This window comes from Erithacus rubecula (genome assembly GCF_903797595.1).
Source record: "Erithacus rubecula genome assembly, chromosome: 6".
NCBI lineage: Eukaryota > Metazoa > Chordata > Aves > Passeriformes > Muscicapidae > Erithacus > Erithacus rubecula.
Genome location: NC_136688.1, coordinates 49,957,227 through 49,981,339, shown reverse-complemented (window position 1 = coordinate 49,981,339; position 24,113 = coordinate 49,957,227). Strand labels below are relative to the sequence as shown.

The 24,113-nt window shown below is 38.1% G+C and overlaps 1 long non-coding RNA gene across 1 annotated transcript in view; it reads left to right on the top strand.

The window, feature by feature from the left end:
* LOC306803177 overlaps window positions 1-20,461 on the top strand; it is a 46,675-nt gene extending 26,214 nt beyond the window's left edge. The window contains exons 2-3 of the long non-coding RNA XR_013774568.1: window positions 3,359-3,478; window positions 20,407-20,461. This is a non-coding gene — a long non-coding RNA (uncharacterized lncRNA). The remainder of the gene's footprint in view (window positions 1-3,358; window positions 3,479-20,406) is intronic.
* The last annotated feature ends 3,652 nt before the right edge of the window (window positions 20,462-24,113 follow it).

The following is a 24,113-nucleotide window of genomic DNA, read 5'->3' as shown; positions in this document are numbered from 1 at the left end:
TGCTTGAGAGCATCTTCCATCTGCTGGCTGGAGCTTGCAGCTGGGGGAAGGAGGAACCCATATCCCACCAGCAGTGCAGGGGTTACCTAACAATCTTAAGAAGGTTTACTGTGTTATAATATAAATCGATTGTTCTTATTCTTTTAGTGGCTTTTCAGGAGATGAGGAGAGACTTTATGAAAATAAAGGTACTCCTGCATTCTACCTATATTGCATATGCTCTGGTAAATTGTCATTCTGATTCTTCTGTGGGAATAACTGAAGGAAATGGAAAAATAAATTTTAAAAATATCCTTCAAATAAAATTGATTTCCTCGTTTCAGTTCTGATGGGAAACCTGAGTAAAAATGTGGAAGTATTAAGTATATAACAAGGGGATGCTGATTTATTTTCTGAAGACCTCTGTAATTATTGAGAACCCTGTGATTTAGGATTATTTACAGGAGGGCTAAGTGTTATTGTTATTGTAGTCAGTTCATCAGCAGCTGATAAGTAAAGAATGTAACTTGGTAAAGTGTTGTAGGCAAAGGGAATTTTTGCAATAATTTTTGCATTTCCACTACCTTTTCAAGGGATTCTAATTTGTACAGAAGAGAACTAGCTATACAAGAACAGCATTCACTGCTAAATACACTGATTAAAAAATTTCAAAGGAGTAGATTCCTGAGCAGGACTTCAGTAGGGGTGCAGTTAGTTCAACATATATTCACTGTAAGTTTCTTAGTGTGGAAGATGTCAGAAAAATGAGAAACTTAGAAACCTTGGTCAAAGCGTCAAGACAATGGGACACATCATTTTGACACAGGAATTTTTATGGATTGAATGAGTCTGGCTGTACTCCAGAATTAATTCCAGGCTGAATTATGTTTCCATTCTGTATGTTCCTTCATGTTAGAAACCTGAGCAGTGAGTGGTTATTACACTGGACTCTATTACGTGCACTGTTTAAGCACTCTGAGTACAGCACATGAGTGTGACTTTTTTTTCAGTACACTTCTCTTTTATGTGTTTTTACTTAGAATGGTTCTGTAGGTTAGTGCTGGACACAACCCCTACACACAGTGTGTGTGGTTCTAGAAGGGAATTCACATTATCTGCCAGTGCTGTGCATAAAGAAGGGGGAAATGCTCTTCAAACTGCATGAAAAGAATGTATGATCAAGCATAATATTTTTACTTTCTTGCCATTGCAGCTGCTGCTTTTTATCCTAAGAAAATAAATGATTAGTGCAGATAAGGTGATGGCTGAAATTCTCCATATGTTTCCATAGATATACAGCTTTCTGGCAGAATAGCACAATTCTTTGTGCAGGCAACTGAATCACCAGAACTAGTGGGCTAGATTAATGTGAGGAATTATATTTATTAATGTAAAAAATTATATTTAAATGTCTCTTTAGTGCTTAGGATATCTCTAGGTATCACTAGGGTTCACCTGCCTTCCCACTTACCTTTTCTCCCTCAATGCCAATTCTTTCTGGGCTAGTTTCTGCTAGTGAAAAATCCATAGAATCTATCAGTCTGTTTCTGAGTTTGTGCCACCTGTCTGTGTCCTGACCACATCAATCCCTGTGGGGTTCAGCCCACATCTGAAAACTGAGGGAAATGTGTTCTCATTGTATTTCTTTTCTGTCTTACTTGTGGTTACAGCAAAAAAGGGTGTAGAGAATATGTATAATTTCATCAGAAAAAGGCCTGTTTTGTGGTGTTGAATCAAGCATTCCTTAGGTTTCTTACCTTTCAGTCAGTAGATGCTGAGATTTTTTCCCCTGCTTTGGTGAATTAAAACATCTTTTTGCCCAGAGAATGATATAACACTACCCAGGGCTGTGGATTTTGCACTTGATGCCCTCCTACTTATGTTCCTGCTGAGTTTTCCCTGTGCAGTTTCTGAAAGGGTAAGAAAAAATTATTTCTAGAAATTCTATCTTAGGATATTTACTACAGAGGAAGGAGACATAGATCTATTCATTGAGACTAATAGGCATCTAAAAAGTGAAACAGTATATTTTAAAAGGAAAAAAAATAAAAAGGTGTTTGTGTGCATGGAGAGTGGGCAGGACAGTGGGAAACTGCTCTGGCATCTTGGTGGATGACTTTCTGCTGGGAGATGTAGGTTCAAAGTCTCTCAGCAGAGAAAAACCAAGGCTGAGATTGGGCCATTTGTGAGTGTGTATCTCTGTGTAAGTGTGTGTGTGCAGTCTTGTACTGCACTTGTCTTTGTGTTTCCCAATGCTGGTTTAAGCAGCTTCTTGCTTAGTTTGCTGGTGTCTGTGTATTCAATTTCAATGTGCCCAGAGGCCTCTGATTGATTTATGTGTTGCTGCCAGCTTGAGACAGCTAATGTGGTTATCACCTCTAGCTGTTTACCCCACCCTTAAAGAGCTCAATAACTTCAGTGGTTCAGCAGCTGGTTTGTGAACAGCTCAAATATCAGCTGAGGGAGAGTGAGGGGGACACTTGGGCACAGTAACCTCACCAGCTGTCTGAGGCTGAGCCATCTCTTCTTGTTCTTGTGAGCCAGAGTTTCCTCACATGGCACAGACCAGGTACAAGCAGTTCTGTGGCCAGGTGCCCTTCTGGATATAACTTAGATACACAAATAAATGTTACAGTGCTGTTCTAGAATGGTTCATCTGAATTACAGTGCCTTAACTCTGTGTATAATGAGGAGCCTGATTTGCAGATGCTAAATTGGGAAGCATTGTTAAGACTAGGGAAGCTCATTTGGAGTACACCTGGAAACAGGCACCTCAGGAATGTCACTTGGAAAGGAAGACATCAAAGACTGGGACTCAGTTACTTGACTATGTCCCTGCTTCTGGATCTGGTTTTTAGATTCTTTTCATAACTCTAAGTGGAGAAATGGATACTCTTTCACAGTATAGAGTATTTCTAATGGTTCAAGTAGGCCAAGTAATGGGGCCTCCTAACCTGTTTGCAGCTGCCTCCAGCTCATAGAGAAAAGGGCAAAGTTCCTCTTAGTTACCCAAATAAAAGTTAATTTCTCTAAATGCTCATCCACTGTCTAGTGACTTTTTGCAGTGTGACTAGAGTCACTTGACTTAGGGTTCTCATCTTAGCATTGTGATTTAGAGAGAGAAGAGAAACTTCTGGGTAGAGATGTCAATAGTGTCAATTGCTCTGGGTTTCTGGGAAATGTCTTGCTAATACAAACTGTGTAAAAAAAATCTCTATGAAAAGCTATTTTAAATTGGAGTTTACACAGTTGAGGAAGAAACTTCTGTTTCCTTTTTCTGTCCAGGTTAGAATTCTAGAAGTGGATGCATATAAATTATGGTTTTCCTTGAAATTATTATCTAGTTATTTTCCATTTCTTTCCCTTTTCTTGTTTACAGTCTCCATGCTTATATAACAGCTTTCAAGAGGAAGCTGCCAACAAGCCCATCTGATTGTTTGTGCCAGCTGTTTTAGCGGAGGCATGCTGAATGTGACTGAGCCCCACCTTCTTTGTTGAGGTACATTATATGAGAGACACCAAAATGTATGGTTCAGTCAGAATGATAGCTGCTTAACCTCTTGGTACTCTTTTCATTAATTCTTTCTTGGATCAGTTATTGTGTTTTGTCTGTCACAAAACTGGGTTGAAAACTGCTCTGGGCATGGAATGTGTCATTCATTTAAACAACATCAAGGCACACTGTTCATGTTTAATTATTACTTTAATGCAAGTGCTAAACTGTTTTCAGTTACATCTAACAAACATGTTTTCTGGGACTGGTTGCTGGCTGACCTCAAGAAAGGGCATGTTAGGCTAAGCCTTGAAATGCTGCATCAAGCTGTCATCTCAAATAGAAGTGAGCTCATTCATCCTCCCGTGAACTATCATATAGATGAACTGATGGAAGCAGGATATATTAACTGCCCACCACAAAGGACATTGCAGTGTGCTGATTTATGATGAGCAAATTCTAGAGTAATCCTATTGATGATGCCTTAAAACATCTGTTCACAGTGTTGCAGTAGCTGAGATAGGAATACTGTGTAGTAGATGAAAGCCACCTGTTGATGAAATCTTTAAAAACAATATATAAATATTTCTGTTGGTGCTGTTGCATCAGTTCTTTTTCAGGATATCCATTATGGCATGACACATTCATTTGGAAATGGTCAGAATATTTATAGGCCCAGTTCCAGTAGAACATGAACATGTGACCAGTGCTCTTACTTTCAGTTGCTCAGAATACCAGTTTGATGCAATGTTAAGAAGTGAATGTCATGCTAAGTTAACTTTAATGACACAGAGAAAAAAAAGTCTAAGTAGATTTTTTTTCATAATAAGGTACATGTAAAAAGCAAGGTCTAAGCTGTGTCTATTTGAGAGATCATTCTAAAAGATTAAGAAGAAACCACCACAATACCTAATGCCTTCATAATGGTAGGATTTGCTGGATTTTGACATGCTCCAAGTAAATTACTTCTGAGCAATGGACATCCACAATCACATCATAGGGCTGATGCATTCCAATCTCAAACAAAGTCAGAGGGCACATCCACTTCAATTGACCTACCATTCACCCTGATATCATCATTGCTCTATCTTAGCAGTTGACTAATATAATGACAGCACTCCTATAAAGATGCAGACCTGACTTAAAACTTCCTACAGGCGTGATCCTAAGGCTTGAGAGACTTGTTTGTTTCTAAGTAACATCTGTTGGGAAAATCCATTATATCTGTCAGTGGATTTGTTTTGACATCTGTGACCAAACTTTCCCGGGTTCTCGTTTTTATTTTCTTCCTTCCTGCCTATCTTTCCTGTCTCTCCACTAAAATGATGCTCATCACTATCCCTTCTTCCTGCCAGTGGCAGTGGGAGCAGCCAGCAGGGCTTGGCTTGACAAGTACCAAATGAAGCTTGTATGTGCCAGAAATGTCTGCCTGTGTTAGTGACAGCCCCTAGCTTACCAGTTATTGTACCAGAGTCTTTTGAAAGAGAATTTTAAAGTGGGAATGACTGTGAAACCAGTTGTCTTTTGCTGCCCTTAATGTAGAACCATTAAGAGCTTTAAAATTTCAACTCATCTTTTGAGTTTGAAGAAAGCTCTCTTTGTAAATTTCCTGGCCCAGAGTGCTCTTACTTCATGCTCTTGCCACGGTACTCTGTTGGTTTGTCGTGGTTCTAAGGAATAAATCCTGTTTTAAATTTCCTTGGTTTTTTATAACAAAGGGCTCTGGAGGAAAGAAAATCTTTTAATCCTCCCAGCAATAACCTGACACGACCTTCTAAATACACTATTAACTCAAAAATATTAGCAATATTTTGTAGCTGTCTTAAGAAGAGCTTACAATAGAGATGGACCAAATATTTAGAAGAATAATTATACTTAGTTCTGAGGAAATTAGTATCCATAACACAATTACACATTTAAAAAGGGCTAAATGTTAAAAAGTATTTAAAAAGCCAGGGAGTGGGGTATTGTTCAGTAGCACTGGCAAAATACAGAGAGTTTCTGCATGGTCTTTCTAGGCTTGTGATTTCCTGACTGCCTTAGCACATGTTACTTGTCTTCTCTGTGTTCTTTAGTTACTCCAATCTGTTTTTCCTTTTCTTCACGACTATTTACCTTTCAGAAGATGTTCAAAATTTATTTTAATATGCTCAATATGTGACCCTTAGAAGATCTGCAGGAGGAGAGTCTTCTACAAACCTGGCCTCTCTGCTGTGTCAGTAGGCTGCCAAGAATTGCACACAGCTTAAATATCAAATAGGTGTTTTGTAAAAATTGAATATCATTGTACTAGTATAATTACATTAACCTAACTAATTTGGAAAGAAAATTATGGCAGTAAAGAGTCACAAAGGTAACAAAATTAGGTATCCAACACTATACTCTGACTGGGAGCAGGGAGATGAACCTCAGTGTGGGAGGCATAGTAGAAAAATTCAGAGAAAAGTCAGTAGGAAAAGCTAGAGAAAGAGAACTAACTTGAATTTATTTTCTCTTTGGTTAAAATATGTGAATTCAGAGATAAAATAGGGGTTTGGAACCCCTATAGAAATTTTTTGTTACTTTTATGTTTCTCAGATATGCATTTTGGTATGTAGCAAGTAGCAGTTGTGCATTCCCTCATAAAAATACTTGGTAAATCCTACAGCCTTTAGTAAGCCTTTCTGTATCATGAATTTCTTTTAAATATCTGATCTAAACCTAGTGAAGTCACTGAGATTCTTTCAATTTCTTCAAGCACAAACTGTGAAATAACAGCTGGATCCACAGAGGGTCATGGGGGATATGATGCCCCAAAGAAGGATGTACACAGGTATGCCCTGCTGCTATGGCCAGCTGTCTGCCTTGGGGCTGGTAATAGCCATGCTGTCTGTCTTGAGAGGAGACTACTCCAAGGGTGGAATTCCCACTTTAAATTCAGATTTGAACCTAGATGAACAGTTCCAATGGAAGCATATGCTTGGTGCCAACTCCTCCTCCTGGAGTGAGAACATTTATGGGCCAAGAATTATAATACAGAATCAGTAAGGACCACTGGAGGACATCTAGTCCAACCTCCCCAAATAATCAGGGTGCCCTGTGGCACATTAGTCAGGACTGTGTCCACACAGCTTTTGGATATCTCCAGAGAGGGAAACTCCTCCCTCTCTGGTTAATTTGTCCAACACAGTATGGACATGTTTGGGTGGAACCTTTGTTCTTCAGTTTCTGCTCATTGCCTCTTGTCCTATTGCTTGGCACCTTTGAGCAGAGCTGCCTCCATCCTCTTGTGTAGAACAGGGCAATGTCATGGGAGGAGAAGTGTGGCAGGAACAGGCAGGTGTGAATTATCTGGGTTTTGGTGTCTCACTTTTGCAGCCCAGGCCCTCTGTCATGGCAGAAGAGAAGGGCACAGTGGAGGCAGGAGCAGCAACTCCACAGCCTGTAGTACTGCTGGCTCTAGCACAGCATGTCCCTGTTGTCACCAGCACAATGGCTGTAAGTCCCTGCTCCCAACCATGATCAGTCCTCCAGCAGCTTTCACTTTCCCCCAAAAGCTTTCTGCTTTTCTTTTCTACTGCGTTCACTGTGTTTGCCTCTGCAAACCCTTCTCTGGACTGTCTTCTTATTCTCCTGCATGTTATTTTCTTCTGACAAGCAAAGTCCAACTCCTGCTTCTGTGTTTGACTCTGGAAGAGATCCCTCAGGCTGCACTGTCCAGTTCCTCCTCCAACCTTGTCGTGCTGAATCGTGCTTTAGCCTGTAGCTTCTATTGTTATATTTATTGCTAAACAAAAGGAGTATTTTCTTGCTCCCTCACTTAGACTGAGTAGAAGATAGTTGTGTCCACCAGCTTCCACAAGCTTTGCGGCTGCTGGCTCCTCAAAAAGTTGCTTGCTGAGCACCACCTCATCTCCAGCAAGGCAGGGTGCAAAAAGCCTGATGGCCTGGCAAATCCAGTAATTTTATCCAAGCCCATATGGATCTTATATTATTCATGGCTTCTGATGGGCTGCATATTCCTCACTGATTTAGTGGTTGACTTGTGATGTTTTTCGATGAGTCAAATCTCTGTAATAGTGACACTACATCCATGTATGTGGTAAATGTGAAAGAAAACAGATGTCTATAAAAATCCCTGAGTCTGATTTTGAACGATGAGCAGTATTGTGATTAATCATAGCTGTACAGCTCGTGTAGTATTTCTACAGGATGGGATGGAAATTGCATGTTTCACACCTATATGATTTCTATCTTAATATTTGGACTCAGTCAAATAAAATATTGGGCTGTTTATTTGGGGATAAATGGCACAATTACTACTGAGTTTTGAAACTTCTAGTACAGTCATGTACCCTTGAATTCACTTCAACATTGATTTTTTTTCCTGGCAATATCTGCCCTGTGTTCATATGTAAAAGGAAACAAACAGTAGCCAATAAGTGTCATCTATAAATGTGGAAAGAGCGTGTAGCAGTTGATCCCCTATAGAATTCTCCCAATGAAACATGAATGTTTTTAGTTTTGTTCTTACAAGTTGCCTCAGACCGAAGCTAAAACATTTGCTGAACTCTAGATTAAGGACAGAATCCTAATGCAGATTTAATCAGACACTCTGAAGCACTGAGTTACAAAATTCCTGAGATCGGAAGGCAAAGAGTTTCGCAAAAATAAGTATCAGCCAAGTCCTATTCCTGTAAGACTGGAGGTTGAATAATGGAAGAGCAGTGGCAGAAAGTAATAGCTGAACACAGAAAAATGAAAGGTCTGACCCTATGAACTAACTTTAAGGTCATGAACAGGATCTTACAAAATCAACACAAATTCCTTACTGGAAGAAACTAGAATAAAATCTTAAACACAGGGCAAGTGTGATGAGTCAGATCTGGTCAAGTGGTGTATACGTGCAAAATTCTGAATAAAAATAATCAAATTAGCATGCAGTGAAGAGTGAATTTCCATAATGAAGCCTGTAGTTTCCTGAAGAGATTTCTCTAGATTGCTAAGCATGGCTTGGACAAGTCACAAGACAAAAGAACTCCTGCTTTTTGCAAGGCTCTGTGTGCTCTGTAACAGGATTTTGGGAGATGGAGAGACAGTTTGCAGAGTAGACATACTCCTTTGTTGGATTACTTTCTTTGATTTCAGGACTGAGGAACTCTCATATTCTCTGGAACCCACTTAAAACCTTGTATTCTGGCTTAAAGAAAGTCTACAGAATGTTCTAAATGCAGTAATGAAGATCTGGGTTTGTTTTACAGAAGTACATAAGATATATGTTGGTAAATGGACACTGAGTGTAGGTGTTAGATATCTTTCATTTTTTTGTACTACTTTTTGAAAGATGATATTTCTCAGAATAATGTGAGAAGGCTTGGAACACTGATTTATTCCTGTTGGAAAATCATCCTGCAAATGACTCCAAATTGCAGTAATTTAGAAATCTTGAGGTTCTTTCTAAATTTGGATTTGTACATTCTGCAAGCTTTTAGTACAAATATATGAATCTTTGGTAATTACTTTAATTCTTGAATAGAACTTTAACTGAACTAAATACATGAATGTACCTTACAGGGCTCAGGCTTTGTGAGACATTTCTGCTAAATCGGCTTATGAATTTCCTTTTGATGAGCTTAATTGTTGACAGATTTTTCAAAAGCCAACAACAGCTTGCTTTGCTAGCTGGTATTCACATGAACTGGATAGTCTTGTGAAGTCCTTTATGCAATTTGCATAATATTTTTCTTTCACTGCAAGATGAAGTGAAATCCTTTGTAGTGAACCTAACAATGTTAGACATTGTAAAGACATCAATCCAAATAAAATTTAAAAACCAGAAAAATTACCCTCCCAGCCTGTTCTTCAACATCTCAAAATACGCACAGCTAGAAAAAACAGAATTTAAAAAGAAAAAAAATTCCCCCAGAGGATTATTTAAGAAAAGATCTTACATAGTGATATGTGATCTTCTAATGAAAATATATGAAGATATTTTGGTAGTTTCTTCAGCAGTAATGTACATTGAATTTTCATTTCAGATCCCTCAAGTCAGAATGCATTATGTATGCAAATCTATTCATTAAATCAACAAAATAAATAAGCCATTTTGTCCAACCATGCGAAACAGATAGATAAATTCTGCATCTTGTCTACTCAGAAATTTTTGTTGTTGGTGGTAACAGTCTGGAATTTGTCTTTGAATTCTACTGTCTGGAAGCATAGGTGGGAAGAGGACAAAATGTGAGCTAAGCAGTAGAATCTCTGTCCATAATGATGGTTGTGGATGTCTGAGTGAAGTGAAGCATGTAGAAGCCTCAAAAATAACTGACCTTGTTTTTCTCCAAACATTTCTGAAGAATTCTGTTCCGTTAATAATGCCTTAAAAGTAATAAAGACTGGGATCTGTGGATTCTAGCCAAATGAGGCCACATCCTACAGTCCTTGCTTTGTCTTTCTGGAGTGAATTTCCCATGTACCCATGATAAGATGGGGACGAAGGACTGGGTAAGGGGACAGGATGGGAAATGGATTGTCACCTCTGAGGCTGCTCTTGCAAACTGCTGGAACCACAAATGAGCTCAGTGTTTAGCAAGATGGTGGATGCCAGCATGAAGCTTGGAAGTGCCAATTTTAATTAAAAACTGCATTTTCAAATCAAGTTCCTAGTTAACAATGGGTGGGAAATTCTTCCCACCATGTAAGCTTTCTGAATGCTGTATTGACTGTCAAGATGGGTACAGCTTCTCTTTCCACAAAAGTCCTTCTACCATCATCTTCCCCATCACCTCCCCCTGCCAGAAGAAAAAGACTGCATTGTTTGTGGAATGTCTCCTGGTTCATGTCCTGCATTTAGGCCAGAGCAGACAGATTTTATTTTGTCCTCCCCATCCCCCTTCCTTCATTGTTAACAATGGAGTGAACACATGAGATTAACATGGCTCTTGACATGGCTCAGTTGTTTGCCATTTGGAAACTACAGATTTTTTCGGTTGTATAATTGTAAGAGGGGAAAAAAATGATAAAAAGATTCAGTCATTTTCTGTTTATTCCAAAGACAGGGAGAACAGAATACTAGGGGAGAGGTGGGGGAAGCCAACAACAAAAAACAAATTAGTTTAAGAACCAGCATGTTCCCCTTACTTTAAGGAACACAGTAAACATTTCAAAAGTGCATGCCAGCTCATTATCTAACCCAGTCTTCATTGACTTCATGAAAAACAGCAGCAGTTAAGCAATGTTTGCCAAAAGCAAATTTGGGTACATGCATTGCTAAAAAAATGTGACATCCGCTCTGCACAGGTTCCTTAATCTGCCATACAGGGGCAAATCAACATTTCATCATTATCGTTTCCCTCTGCTGTTTAGTCCTTTCATGATTGCTCTTGCAGTCTGTTTTGATCATTGTTTATCCAAAACTGTGGCATGACGTATGATTTGGATTGTTAGCCAGAAACAAACCTCTGCAAGTGTTTAAATATGCAGAGATAGCTTTGGTTAATATAATCTCAAATGTAATAACTATTTGCAAATATCTTTCTTACAAATCTTATTGTTTAAAAGAGTCTTAAATGGATTTGGAATATTTATGAGTTCCTTTTTCAAGATTTAAGATTTAATTTGTCATTAATTTCATGTATTTTTAAAAACTAGCTTTCTTGTCTAGCTCAGGAGGTGTCTTTCTTTTTCAGTCAGTTTGGTGTGGCATATGCAGTTTACAGTTACATTGTTAAAAATACTCTGACAAAGCATTTGAATATGCTTTACATTCAAGTATTGCCATTTATTGTGATAACAAGTGATACAGCATACTTCATTAGCTGTTCCTTATGGATAAACCACACATTCCTTAGTAAATAGATTCCTCTGTTTGTTCAAAATATATAAGTTTATAAATATTTTGAATCATATTGAACTTTGTTTCCTTTGGGAGTAACTCTTACTCAAGAGAAAGGCAAGCATCTATTTGAACAATTGTTTTATTAAATAGCTTAAAGAAAAGTTCCCTTCAGAAACCATATAGGATTTTCCCCAGAGTCCTCCCATTTTCTGGTGTGCATGTTTGGGTCTTTTGGGCATTGATTTCTTTCATCTTAAGTCTCTGTTTTCAAAATTATTGGGTCATTTTAGTAAGCTTTATTTTGTTTTGGAATCTACATGTTCTTCTGCCATATGTTTAAAATTCAGAGTTGCTGTACAGCTCTGATCATTAGCTTTTCTATTCCACATATAGTACATCATGCTCTTACTTTGTTATAAGCAAAGAAAAATGCTTGTTTACTTGTTTCTTAAATATAAACTTTCTGATTTTCATTTTTTTATAAAAACAGAAACCCTCTGATTCAGAATTTTATAATGAAATGGGGAATTCTCTTGGTACAAAATAATGCCACTTGCTTATGTTTATGAAACATTTATCTCATTTTCCCATGAGGAGAAAGAAAACAGCTGTTGAAATTAGGATTTCAAAATTGGGAAAAAAAAATTAAATAAACACCCATTTGACATTTTATCAAAAGCTGGAAAATGCTGGTAAAATTTATCTTTGCTAATTTTCCCCTTCCTCAAAAATCCCTCTTGTTATTGTTGAATTTGTAAATCCTCATGAGGACCAGGTGACAGAATGCAAATTGGATTTTCTTCTTTTTTTTTTTTTTTTTTTTTTTTTTTTTTTTTTCCGTGTGGGGAATGTGTCTGATTTTTTTAGGTAGTTATGTCCAAGCCAGAGTATATAAATATGTTCCAGTATTTATTTCTTTTTGAAGCAAAGATTGCTTCACTCCCATGGTGTGGTTACTTCAGTCAATGCTGTGCGATATGGGGAGGATGCTGACGTGGAAAATCAAGGTGTTACACTTTAGAAGCAGTTTTTAAACAGGAGAAAGAGCATTAGCATTGACAGTCAAAATAACTGCACCTGAGCTATTAGTGTTGATGGGGAAAATGTCAGAGGGAGAGAGGAGCAGCATGTGCTTGTACCAAGTCTCAGCACATTTTTCCTGATAGCAGCCAGCAGAAGGTGCTCAGGGAGAAACAGAAGAAGCAGGGCAAGCACAGAGTGACTCTTCCAGCTTCTGACACTCGGCAGTTTTGGGACTCCCTGTGCTGAAGTTGCATCTTAAGCATTGTTTTTATGAACCACTGAGTGAGGGAGCAACAATAGGAACAATGGATCACTGTTCAGCATCAGTGGCAACTGTGCTTAGAAATAAGTAACAGTGCCACTTCAAAACGCTTGACACGGACAACAGAGACAGAAGAGCCAGGAAATTATGGTAGTGCTGAAGCCACACCCATGGCCAGAGGCAACATCTCGCAGCTCCTCCAAGTTGTGAACTCCTTGGGAGCTGAGAATCCCTACCAGGCAGAGAGGTAGGAGCCAAGCTCATCGTTATATAATGCAGCAACTTCTGCCCATGTGGTATCTTAATGGGATATGGTGTCTTGTTCTTAAGTGTAGGGGCTCCTGCCTGTGTTCCTGCTGAGATTTTTGTTTGGTGAGAGCTGGCTGACTTTCCCTCATACCAATAGATGATGCCACCAGTCACCTGATCTCTTGAGGTTGACTTTGCATTCTCTCAGAATTACTGTCTCATTCTTTAGTTCCTGTTGGAGGATCTGCCTCATGCAGGATGAAAGCAACCCCATATCTTTTCCTCTGGCAGGCCTCTTTGTGGCCTCCCCAATGAGTAGCTCTGCATAAGACTTCCAGCACAATGCTTGCCCTAATATGTGATCAGCTGCGTGTTTCTTTTCACAGAAAATAATTTGGAAAAATGGCACAGTCTGAAGAATAATGGGAATTCACAATCTGGCTCCAGATTTCCTTGTGAGCCAGTCCTCTGCCTCTGCAGAAAGGGCCAGGTGGGTTGCTGCAAAGCTTGGGAAGCCCCTCCCTGGTGAGCCCCACTGTGAGCCAGGCTCTTGGCTCTGCATGAGTCCTGCTGACTCCTGCAAGGGTTTTGTGTGCAGCACTTCTCCCTGCAGAGTGTCAGCATGCTGGGACACAAAACAGAAGGTCTGTCCTGGTGTGAGCCCTGCACAGGGCAGGAGGGCAGCTGTGCTGGATGGGAGCTGAGCTGTGCTGCTGTTGTGGGTAGCTCCTGCTGGGTTTTGGAGGCAGCACCTGCACATTTGAAGTTTGCTTGGGGGTGCAGGGTAATGTGCCAACACAGGTTTTTGAATAGTTCCTTGGGGCACAAATAGTCCCGTTCATTGCTCTGAGTGTAACCCAGCTGCTGGACTGTGGTCATCTGCATGTGCAGCTCTTCCTTGTTTTGCTTAATTTTGCTCTCACAAGAATGTTACTCAACCCCACATAAATTTTTTTTTCAGTAAAGACTGTGTTAAATAATCAAAAAATGTCAGGAGCTGAGACTAAATAAGAATGAAAATTGTAACAGTGTCCATAGTAATAAGAAATGGAACAAGTTTTTCTTTGTCACCTGTCTCCCTTTTCCTGAAATTGAGAATATTTTGAATGTCAGGCCTTGTTTGCTTTTGCACTATGATTATTTTTACTGCATCCTTTATCTTTGTCTTTCAGAAAGAGCAAATAAAAACAAAGCTTTGCTTCACATTTTTGCTTGAAGATAAACTGGGACATTTTAACAGAGTAACTTTAAATAACTGTTTACTTTTACGTTGGTCACAGCCAGTTGTTAGGGCTACAACTACATGGCTAGACTCCCATAGTTTTTAATAAGAATTTAGGGGTCAATGTTTTTAAAAGTGTGAGAAGGATGGCATTGGTGCCAAGCAGTGGATATGCCCACTTGGCCTGAGACAACTGCAAGCCTGAAAATGCAGCTGGTGTAGGTCAGTCCCATGGAAGTGGCAGGGCACAATCTGTGAATTACACAGATGTACACAGTTACATGAAGAGAGTTTTTCTGTGTTTCTTTTTCATGGATAAACTTTTGCTACGCGCTAAATTTGGACTCTTAGATTCATTTCTGCAAGGCCAGAGCTGAACCACACCCTTCAAATGTGAAGAGCTGCTGCATTAAATCATTGTGCTTCTCAGAGGGCTCAGTCAAATGAGGACAAGATTGCAGGCAGGTGCAATTTCCTTTTAGAAAATTGATAGATGGTGCTTCTGCACTCTGTAATGTGTTGGTTTTAGTCTTTACAAAACACAGCTTGCATTCTGTTATAACTAGTAACAAATCACACATCTGGAACAAAGAGGAATGTAGCTGACTAATATATTTTATTTATCTGCAATCTGGTTCACATCCCCTGGTTCCTTTCAATTTTAACTGTGCAACAACTGTACTCCCAGTCTTCATTTTATCACTTGTAACATTTAACAAAGGTCATTGTGACCCAGAGGAAGTTTAAGGGGAAAGTGTTATGGTGGATCTTGGAAATGGAGTTTAACTATGATGACAGTGGGCATGAAGCCAAGCCCAGCTCTCCTGTGTGTATTTAATTTGTGCTCTTTATTTTTCCTTATGCCAGGCTGGATTTAATCATGAAGCTGCATCTATGGATGGGGCAGAAATGCTCAGTAATTAGTACATCTTTCTTCTCTGATTCCTTTTTTCAAAAGAATACTTTAAATTGTTTACTTTTTCTGTGGTTGGATTGTCGAATTAATAACAAAAATGCAGCCACTGTTGGAAAGAACAGTCTTCCAGTGAATGCCTAAAATATTTAATTCTGTGCTTAGTAACCACCATCTTGTCAAATCTGGTGACAAACTTTCTTTTAATGGGGATTTACTTGCTCAGGTCACTAAATTCAACACCATAATGTTTCTTGTTTTTTTAATTTGTGATTTTATCACTTTAGATTTTAGCCTGCTTAAGGTCTGTCTGATTAGGCTGGTGCAAAGGAAATTATTTTCTGTGGTTCAGAAATGCCAAACCTATTCTGGTTTCCAAAATGTTCAGATAGAAGTAATTGCTCATATTATTGAAATTTATTAGAAATCATCTCAGAGAGATTTGTGCTATGCTTTGCACTTTTATTTGCAGCAGTAGAGAACCTACCCATAAGGTAAGCATTGTGTATCCAGCCACGTTTATAGCTGCTGGTGCTTCTGAGTACAAAACAGTCAGGAGGTTAATTTCTAATAAATTATTAGAGTTTTGGTGTATCACATCATTTAGAAAAGCTCTCCCATGTTATCTTAAAAGGCAGTATCATGTATTGCATGTTTTTTTTACATGCATAAGTTTTACTATAACACCTTGGTGCTGTTCTATGAAGTTGTTTTTACTAATTTATGGATTGCTGTACTGTTGAATTGATTATGATTTCTGTTTCCTCTGAAGAAGAAATAACCTGCAGTGCTTCAAAAGTGTGCATTCAAGAGCATGGCATGCATTAATTATATTGTGTCCAGTGAAAAGTGTTTTTGTTTTTTAAACATAATCCATTTTCTGCCTTTTCTACAACTGCACTCAGAACACTTTATTCTTCTATTATTGTTCCTGTAGTGAAGTAATGCCTGAAGAGGGAGTGACACTAGGATATATTTAATACATTCAGTATTTTATCCTGTGCCAATTTGGTGTAAATATCCTGCATTTCTGTGTTCTTTCATATTTCCAAATATATTTCTATATGGATTACTGATTTTTCCATGAGTTCTCTAGTGCTCTAAATAGTACCTGAGGCTTTACATCTATGCAAAGTCAAAAGACAAGATTTAGAAAGTCAAACATACAAGCTCAGATGAGCTTAACTGCTAATAAGCCAGTTTAAAATTTTTTTTTTTCGTTTAGTTTAGTTTTTGTTTTTTGTGGGTTTTTTGTTTGTTTGTTTTATTGTTTTTTTTTGTGAAAGTAGGAGTTACTTTTGCAAAGGAAAGTTTTTCAGTGATTGTGTAGCTCAAAGTAAGCAATTTTTGTTCTAAATGTAAATATTTTTGTTTTGCTCCTAACTGCATCATGTACATCTTCTTGCATAGGAAGTACACATACTGCTATTACTAACATTGTCTTGTAGTGGATTTCCATGTCTTTCTGTGATGATATTCTTCCTATTCATGCACTTAGTTCTGATCATTATTGCATATTCAGTCAATGGAAGGCCAAAATCTCTTCAAAAATACATTAACCACATTAATATTTGTTACTAGACTGTTCACAGCAGCTACAGGACATGTGTATCAAATCACAGTATATTAGTAATACATTTTCAGTATAATTTTATTTCCTACCTCCCTCCTACCATTGTGTGTTGGACTACAAAAACAACTGTTGTCTCCAATCTGAGTAAGAAATTGTAGTATTCATAGTTTCAGGATGCCATGAGCAATGAACAGTACATTTCCTGTGGTTCTGTGATTAGTTGATCCTAAAGTGTATTACAAATGTAGCTCTAACATTGTCTCCAGTTAAAAACAAAAATAGGAAAATGTATCAGGCCTTTCATTTGCCAGGATCACACTGAGTAGAAGTTTAACTATTGTGTCAAGGTTATCTTCTCAACAACACAACAGGCAAACTGAAGTGAATTAGAGAGCAAAGTACAAATGTGTTTGCAAGCAGCATTTCCATGAGCTAATTCACATTTCACTGTGTACTTTTGGGATGCCACTGTGACACTTGGTGGATGTACACATGCTGGGTAGGTAAGGGATGGGGAACCATGTTGTAGCATACTTCTCCCATGGACTCATGGCCCATTCCCCAAATCCAAATCCTAATTTCTAAATAGCTATTTTCAGCCTGTTTGAAGTACAATTACCCCTGTTTCAAGCAGTGCATATAGTTAAAAATGTTAGAATGTCACTTACCTGTGAACTGCCTGGTGTGTTGGTCAGTGTGACCCTGGTGGTCAGTGTGACCCTGGTAGTCACTGTGGCCATCTCATCTCATCTCATCTCATCTCATCTCATCTCATCTCATCTCACAGAAGTCACCTCTGGTCAACCAGCAAAGTTGCTGTATAGTGAGGAGACTTTAGAGACAAATCTAGGCCCTGTTAAAGTCAATGATGGTTTTGCTGTTGACTCTGATGGCTTCAGGATTTGTAAAAATTATTTCAGTATGTCCAAAGATCTGTTTTCTCAGAGCATAATGTGCAAATGGGTCTCTTCTGCTGTGGCACTGTGACCTGGGACTTGGGATGAGGGAATCTGCAAAGGGCCAAGAGCAGCTCATTGAAAACTTCCTTTCTGGACCATAGAAACCAACAGGCATTTCTGAAAAATACCAGTAATAAGATGAATCATATTATCTGGTATATCTTAGAACTTCTGATTAAGGATTTAAGAATTTATCCCTAAATATGCCAATTCTTATAATTAGAGTGACATGTTACCACACTGGTTTAAGTAGTACGGTCACATTTTATTATCTGGCATGATTCTATGGAACAAAACCCTTTAAAAACTTGCAGGGCAATCTAAATACCATTTAAATTTTTTTGCTATTATTATTTTAAATGCCAGAACAAACACAGAAGAATTTATTAATATATGTTTTAAAATATTAATATTTAACTTCTGCTTGTTAAAACAAGGTGTAAATGTGTTTGTAGTTGATTCCCAGAGGACTTGGTGTCAGAAGAAATGTCACCCTGTCTTGTCCTTTTTAGGAAGGTGGCCTTGACCAGATGTAAGCTCAGAAATGGCAATTGCCATTCACGTAAATGACTAGCAGGTTTATCCTGGCTTCCTCTGGGGCCATCTTGACTTTTGGCAAGAGGCAAAGAGCAGGACTACAAGAAAATAGTAGTTCTCATGGGAGCAGTAAAAATATGTTGGTATTGTTTAATTCTTTCATAACATGCTAAATTAATTTATTTGTTGAATCTTTTAAAGTATTATGCCATTGGGGAATGTGTTTTTCATATAGCAGTCTTACAAATATATTAGAGTTTTAGGGAGAACAGTCACAGAGTAAACATCACTGGTTATTCATGTTGAGTGACTGGGAGACATGAGGCTTGATTTTTTTGCTGCTTTACATGTTGTATAGTAATTGGCATCACTGCATAGTGGTCTTACCTTTTGCAGTCTTTTTGCAGATGTAGACAACTGTAAAACATTCAGGATTCCAGAGTAGCAGATTCATGTAGTTCATAAATTCTTGGAAATTACCCAGTTATCATTCAGTGGATACTTTTGACAGTTTTCATGTTTGGTTCAAAATGTGTGGTTCAACTCTGTTTCTTCTAAGCCACTGTTGGATATGCTTGGGACTAGGCCTTTAATCTTGAGAGATAAATGAAATTTAATCTTCAGTTAACTCTTTTTTCAGTTGGATTATTTTAGTAGGGGCACCTTATTACTTAAGTTGTTCAATATACCATGGGTAAAAAAAACCTCTCAATTTTGTTCCCCATTGTTCTATTGATCATTCATAAGGGAATATCATCAAAATTCCAATACTGCAAGAAAAACTAGCTTTACAGCTGTTTGGAGAGATGCAACATCAGAACCATGTATACTATAAATTGTCCTCTTCTGTTTATATGGAACACTTTGTGATCTCTAAATCTGTACATGTTAAAGAGGGGAAAAAAAGACAAATCAGATTTTTCCAGATGGTTGATGATCTTTCCCCATTACCAGGAGCATCTTTTGTTTTCTATCCTACATCCTTACAGGTGTTTTGAAAAGAGAGAAAGAACAGGAACAACTGAAAGCCTTTGGAGCAGATTTTTCTAGATACCCTCTGTCTGCCCATTTATCATCTGTAGGTATTTCTGTGACTTGCCATACATACTAGACATAGAGAAAGCCAGGATATTAAACATTTTTATGAATACTGCAAATATCAGAGTTAACCTGTGGGTCAGAAACACATCATTTATTTGGAAACAGGAAGAGGTTGATGCTTGGACACAGATTGGCAGGTTTCCCTTAGAATCAGTGGATCTCTGCCAATATATGACATGCTTCTCATTTGCAAAATCCCTTTTATTGAAACTACTGATCCTTTTCAGCAGACATCATCTTTTTTATTTCTTTTTGGTATTGTCATGAATTGAATGGAGCCATGTGACAGTCGTAGAATAGAAGCTATATACTTTACAATGAAGGCAAAATAATCTTAGAAACTAACAGACTGAAATTAGAAGAACTTACTCCTTATGCAGGGTTGAATTTAAATTCTGAATTTTTTCCCTAGTATGTTTTTTAACATACTTATTTTCCTTTTCCAGAGCTGATAACAAACATGTTACCTGCATCTAGAAATGTCTGAGTGTATTCACCACCTGCACAAGTCCACCATGGCCAAACTTGGGCTTTTTAATTTTTCACCCAAGCCTTTTCTTACACATCCTTACTTTAATCGCCATCTTTCCTACTGTTCAGCCTTTTGATCTGGAAGGTCATATCCAACAGATGCTTTCTTCTAAGTCATCACTTTCAGATCTTGATGCCTTTCTTTATAGAATTATCTAAGATCAGCTATTCTCCTTTATCTGCAATCACCCAGATGTCTTCTAATAAACATGAACTATTTTGCTTTGGTTTTGTGGTCTTTTGTATTTTCAGCTTCACCTTAAGATGTTGTCTCCAAGCTGCCCTTCCATTTTGCAACTGATGCCAACCTTCATTTCTAGTTTTTTTATTTCAAGCAATTACCTTTGTGCTTTTCTTTCTACTGCGCCTAATGCTTGAAAGAGATTTCCTGTAACCAACCACTAAATAAATATGTAATCTTACTCTACACTCTAAAACTTTTCTTCTTAGTTGTTGGGATGGGTAAAGGAAACTTTAGCAAAACCCAGGTCTGTAGTGATTATTCCTTACAGGTTGGAATACCTAGTTCTGTGTTGCTGCCTTTGGTATTTATTTCTCAACTGTTCTGTGCCCATAATGTAATGTCATTGGGACAGAGTATGTATGTTTTGCTTATGTTCCACAGCATCCATCACAAGGGAATCTTCATCCCTGAATAGTGTTGCTGATCATGAAGCAACACTAGAGAAACAGCATTTTAGGAACTTTCAAAGTGGCAGTCCTCACTGACTCTGGGCATGTCCTGCAGGAGACATCAGCCTAAGGAAAACTCCAGTGAAGATCTGCTGCCTCAGCTTCTGTTGAGGGACAATAGACAAGTATGTCACAGAACACTTGTATTATATGGGCTATCTCCAGCACTAGGGTTTTAGGTCATGTATAAAAAGAAGTTCAAAAGGACTGTGGAAGCACACTGACAAAATCTCTGATAACAGAGTTATGGGTTCTCTGAGAGAGAGGGATCTGAACATCTGGGAAAGAACAGTACTGGGATTATTTGCAACTTCAGCAGGAAAAATCCTGCAAATATGCAGATAAGTATTCAAAATATAAGAAAAACTGAGTAAATTTAGAATTAGATAATCCTTGGCATGACTGGGGATTGCTAGTGTTCAGCTGATGAAAATATGTGCTCTAAAAATAACAAATCTAAGCTCAAATTTAGGCTATGCTGCAGGGAACCCAGAAAAATGTCCCCATTTGAAAGATATGAGATGGCGAATTTCACTCCATGTTTTCTCATCCCTTACTGTGGAACCAAACTCCGGGTCTTTATTATGTGAACATTACCTGCAGATGAACTTTGTGTTTTTGTAAATAATAGATGCTTTTATGCCCAGGTTTAGTGGTTTCTTGCTACCCAGACAAATGCTCACCTGGGAATAAAACCTCTCTCATGCTAAGACCAAACTGATTCAAAAGCCTGAAATCCAAAGGCAGTACCACATGAAATGTGGAGGTGAGATACTGAGAAGAGAAGCAACAGGCAAAAGATGCTGAGAGGAAGAAAGAAAAGGTAGAAGATATAAGTTAGAAACACTGACAAGTTGAGAAGTTGGTTTCTGAAGAAAGGGAGCTAAACAGGAGCTTGAATACAGATGGCAAGATGTTACAGAAGATGGGAATGAGTGATAATGAGAGAGAGAAATGGGAAGAATTATGGTACTTACTTTTCTTTTCTAAAATGTCTATTTCTAGCCTTTCAATAGCATTAAAATGAACTTCTGTTTTGGGTAAGCTGCTGCAAGTCAACCCCTTTCACTCGTAGTAAATCCCCATCTTTAGAGGAAAATGTCACTGTTTCCACAAACAGTCATAAAGTGTGTAATCAAGCTCTCAAGCAGTAGCATACTTGAGATCATAACAACATGTATACTTCTTCAGGAACATGAATCTTAAATTCACTGCTGGTATTTTCCCGTGGTCTGGAAAAAATAATGTCTAAAAGGAGAATTTGTTTTTTCAAACTGTGTAACAAAGGGTATGATATTACAGAATAAAACTCATTGCTTATATTCAAGAAACTTTAAAAATACTGTAAAATACAAAAGAAAACCACCCTTTCCTCAGGACTTGCAACAGCTTTGCATTTGTTCTGGTTTATAATAGAATCATAAAATAGAATTCAATAAAATTGAAGAGGTTTTTCCTAGTATCCCATATCTCTCATCCCCCACTGGTACAACTTGAGGCTATTTCCTCTTGTCCTATCTCTCATTACCTGGGAGAAGAAACTGATCCCCCACCTGCCTACACCCTCCATTCAGGTGGTTGTAGACATCAAAAAGGTCCCTCCTGAACCTCATTTTCTCCACACCATACAACCTCACATCCCTCAGCTTCTCCCCATTAGATTTGTGCTCCAGACCCTTCTCCTGCTCCATTGCCCTTCTCTGGACATGCTCCAGCTCCTCAGCATCTTTCCTGCAATGTGGGATCCAAAACTGAGTGTGGAATTTGAGTTGTGGCCTCACCAGTGATGAGTATGGGGGAGATGGTTACTGTCTTAGTCCTCATCAAGGTGACAAGGATCATCTTGTCATAGAAAAGATCAACTTGTCAACTATTTAATTTAATTTAATGTAATGCTCCTTTTATTTATGTTTATTCAGTTTTTATTAGAGCAATGCATTTTTCATGGGCTTAAGGGGTAAACAACAAGTCTTAAACCAACTAATTCTTTCTAAACTGTTCTGAGAGTCCTTCCTTGTTTTAGCTATGAAAAAATGAGCAGTCCTTAGAATGCAGAGGGAATTTTCACCCCTGAGGATTATCAGTTTGTGATGTAGTGAACATCAGTTGAATTGGCCTGAATGACTTGTATGGTGGTGTTATAATTTAAACAGAAAATAGTCAAATACTTTGGAAAGAAACTCCACAAAACTGTAAAATACTTTATTAATGTTGTCAAAACTTAATCACTAGGAACCATCAACAACTCAGCTTTTGCCTTGTGGTATGCTGCTTGTCAGAGCAGTGCAGACTGTCTCAAGCAAGTCTGAATCACAGGCCAGCCACATATTTAATGGAATTGACTGTCCCTATACTGGCCTTTGGGAAGGATGGATGTCTTAAAGGGCATGGGTACCCTTTTGTCTCCAAAGATATTGCAGGCAATGAGTCTGGGTAGGTCCAGGACTGAAGCAGGGTACCTCTAAAGCTTTGATTTTTGTCTTCCCTTTTATTTGGGGAGAACTTTGAGTTCATTGAGATAATCTGGGAATATAAGGGAACAATCTCTGTAACCTTGGGGATGTTACAGGTAAGACCAGATTTTCTAGGAGTGTGGAAGAAGAAAAATGGCAGAGGGAAACATCTTGCTCTCATCTCCCTCCCCTTGCCAAAACCCACCACCTAAACCAAGGAATACTGTATACAGGCCTAGGACAACGTCACTGTTTATTTCAAGCTACTGTTAAGAAGCTGTTACTTATTTAAAACTTCAAACAAGATTGCAAAATCATGAGCATCATAATCAGCAAAGGATGTTCTCTTTCCCCTACCATAACATAAACCACAGTATGACAAATTAGCAGAAGCCTGCAGCAATCAGAAAGACCCAAACCTTTGCTCTTTCTTTACAGAGGTTTTTAAGATAAAATGCATAATTAATGAAGCTACTCAGGACAGTGTATGAAGGAACTTTCAGTATCACTGTCAGAACTTGGCTTTCCATTGACTACCTCCATAAATCTTTTTAAGCTGGATGCAGAGAAGACTTGTGCATGTAGAAGATTTTTTCATTTTACTTGGTCCCAGCCAATAGTGGGCAAAGTACTTATAAAATGACAATGATAGTTTACACATTGTCCTTTATAGTGACATAGTACCTATAACAGTAACCTGGTTGCAAGTGTAAGGAAAGGAGAAATGAAAAAGTACTCTATTTTGTACCCTCATCCTGTTTGTCTTATACATTCATATGCATTTTGAGTAGAATTCGAATTGGAATTGATACCTGTGTAAAAGACTAGAAAAGAAACTGGTGGAGGAGTTGAGGTGCTGTAGGACTTCAAGAAGAGTTTGGGAAGAGAGGTGAAATGTCATTCTCACTTTAACAGTCCTGCTGGTTAGAGCCTTTAGACTTTGGTGATTAAGGAAAAATACCATTTGGTTTAAATAGGCAGCTTCTCTGTATGCCCTTTGGTGTTAGTTTCCCTTGTTTAGTGTGTGGGTATCATACATGACAATGGGAAAGAGAGAAATACTTTAGAAAAACAAACAAACAGCTCCTCCCTCTTTCTCTCTCTAAAAAAAAAAAAAAAAAAAAAAAAAAAAAAAAAAGAAAAAAAAAGAAAAGAAAGAAAAAACAAAGAAAAATAAGAAACTGTGGTTGTAAAACCACAAAAATTGGCATTGAGGCTCCAAGGCAAGTGTAAGCCTTGGAATTTCTTTTAGCTCTTAAAAAAAATAGTCCAAACCAAAACACCCCAAAGCACAACAACTCTCTTTCCA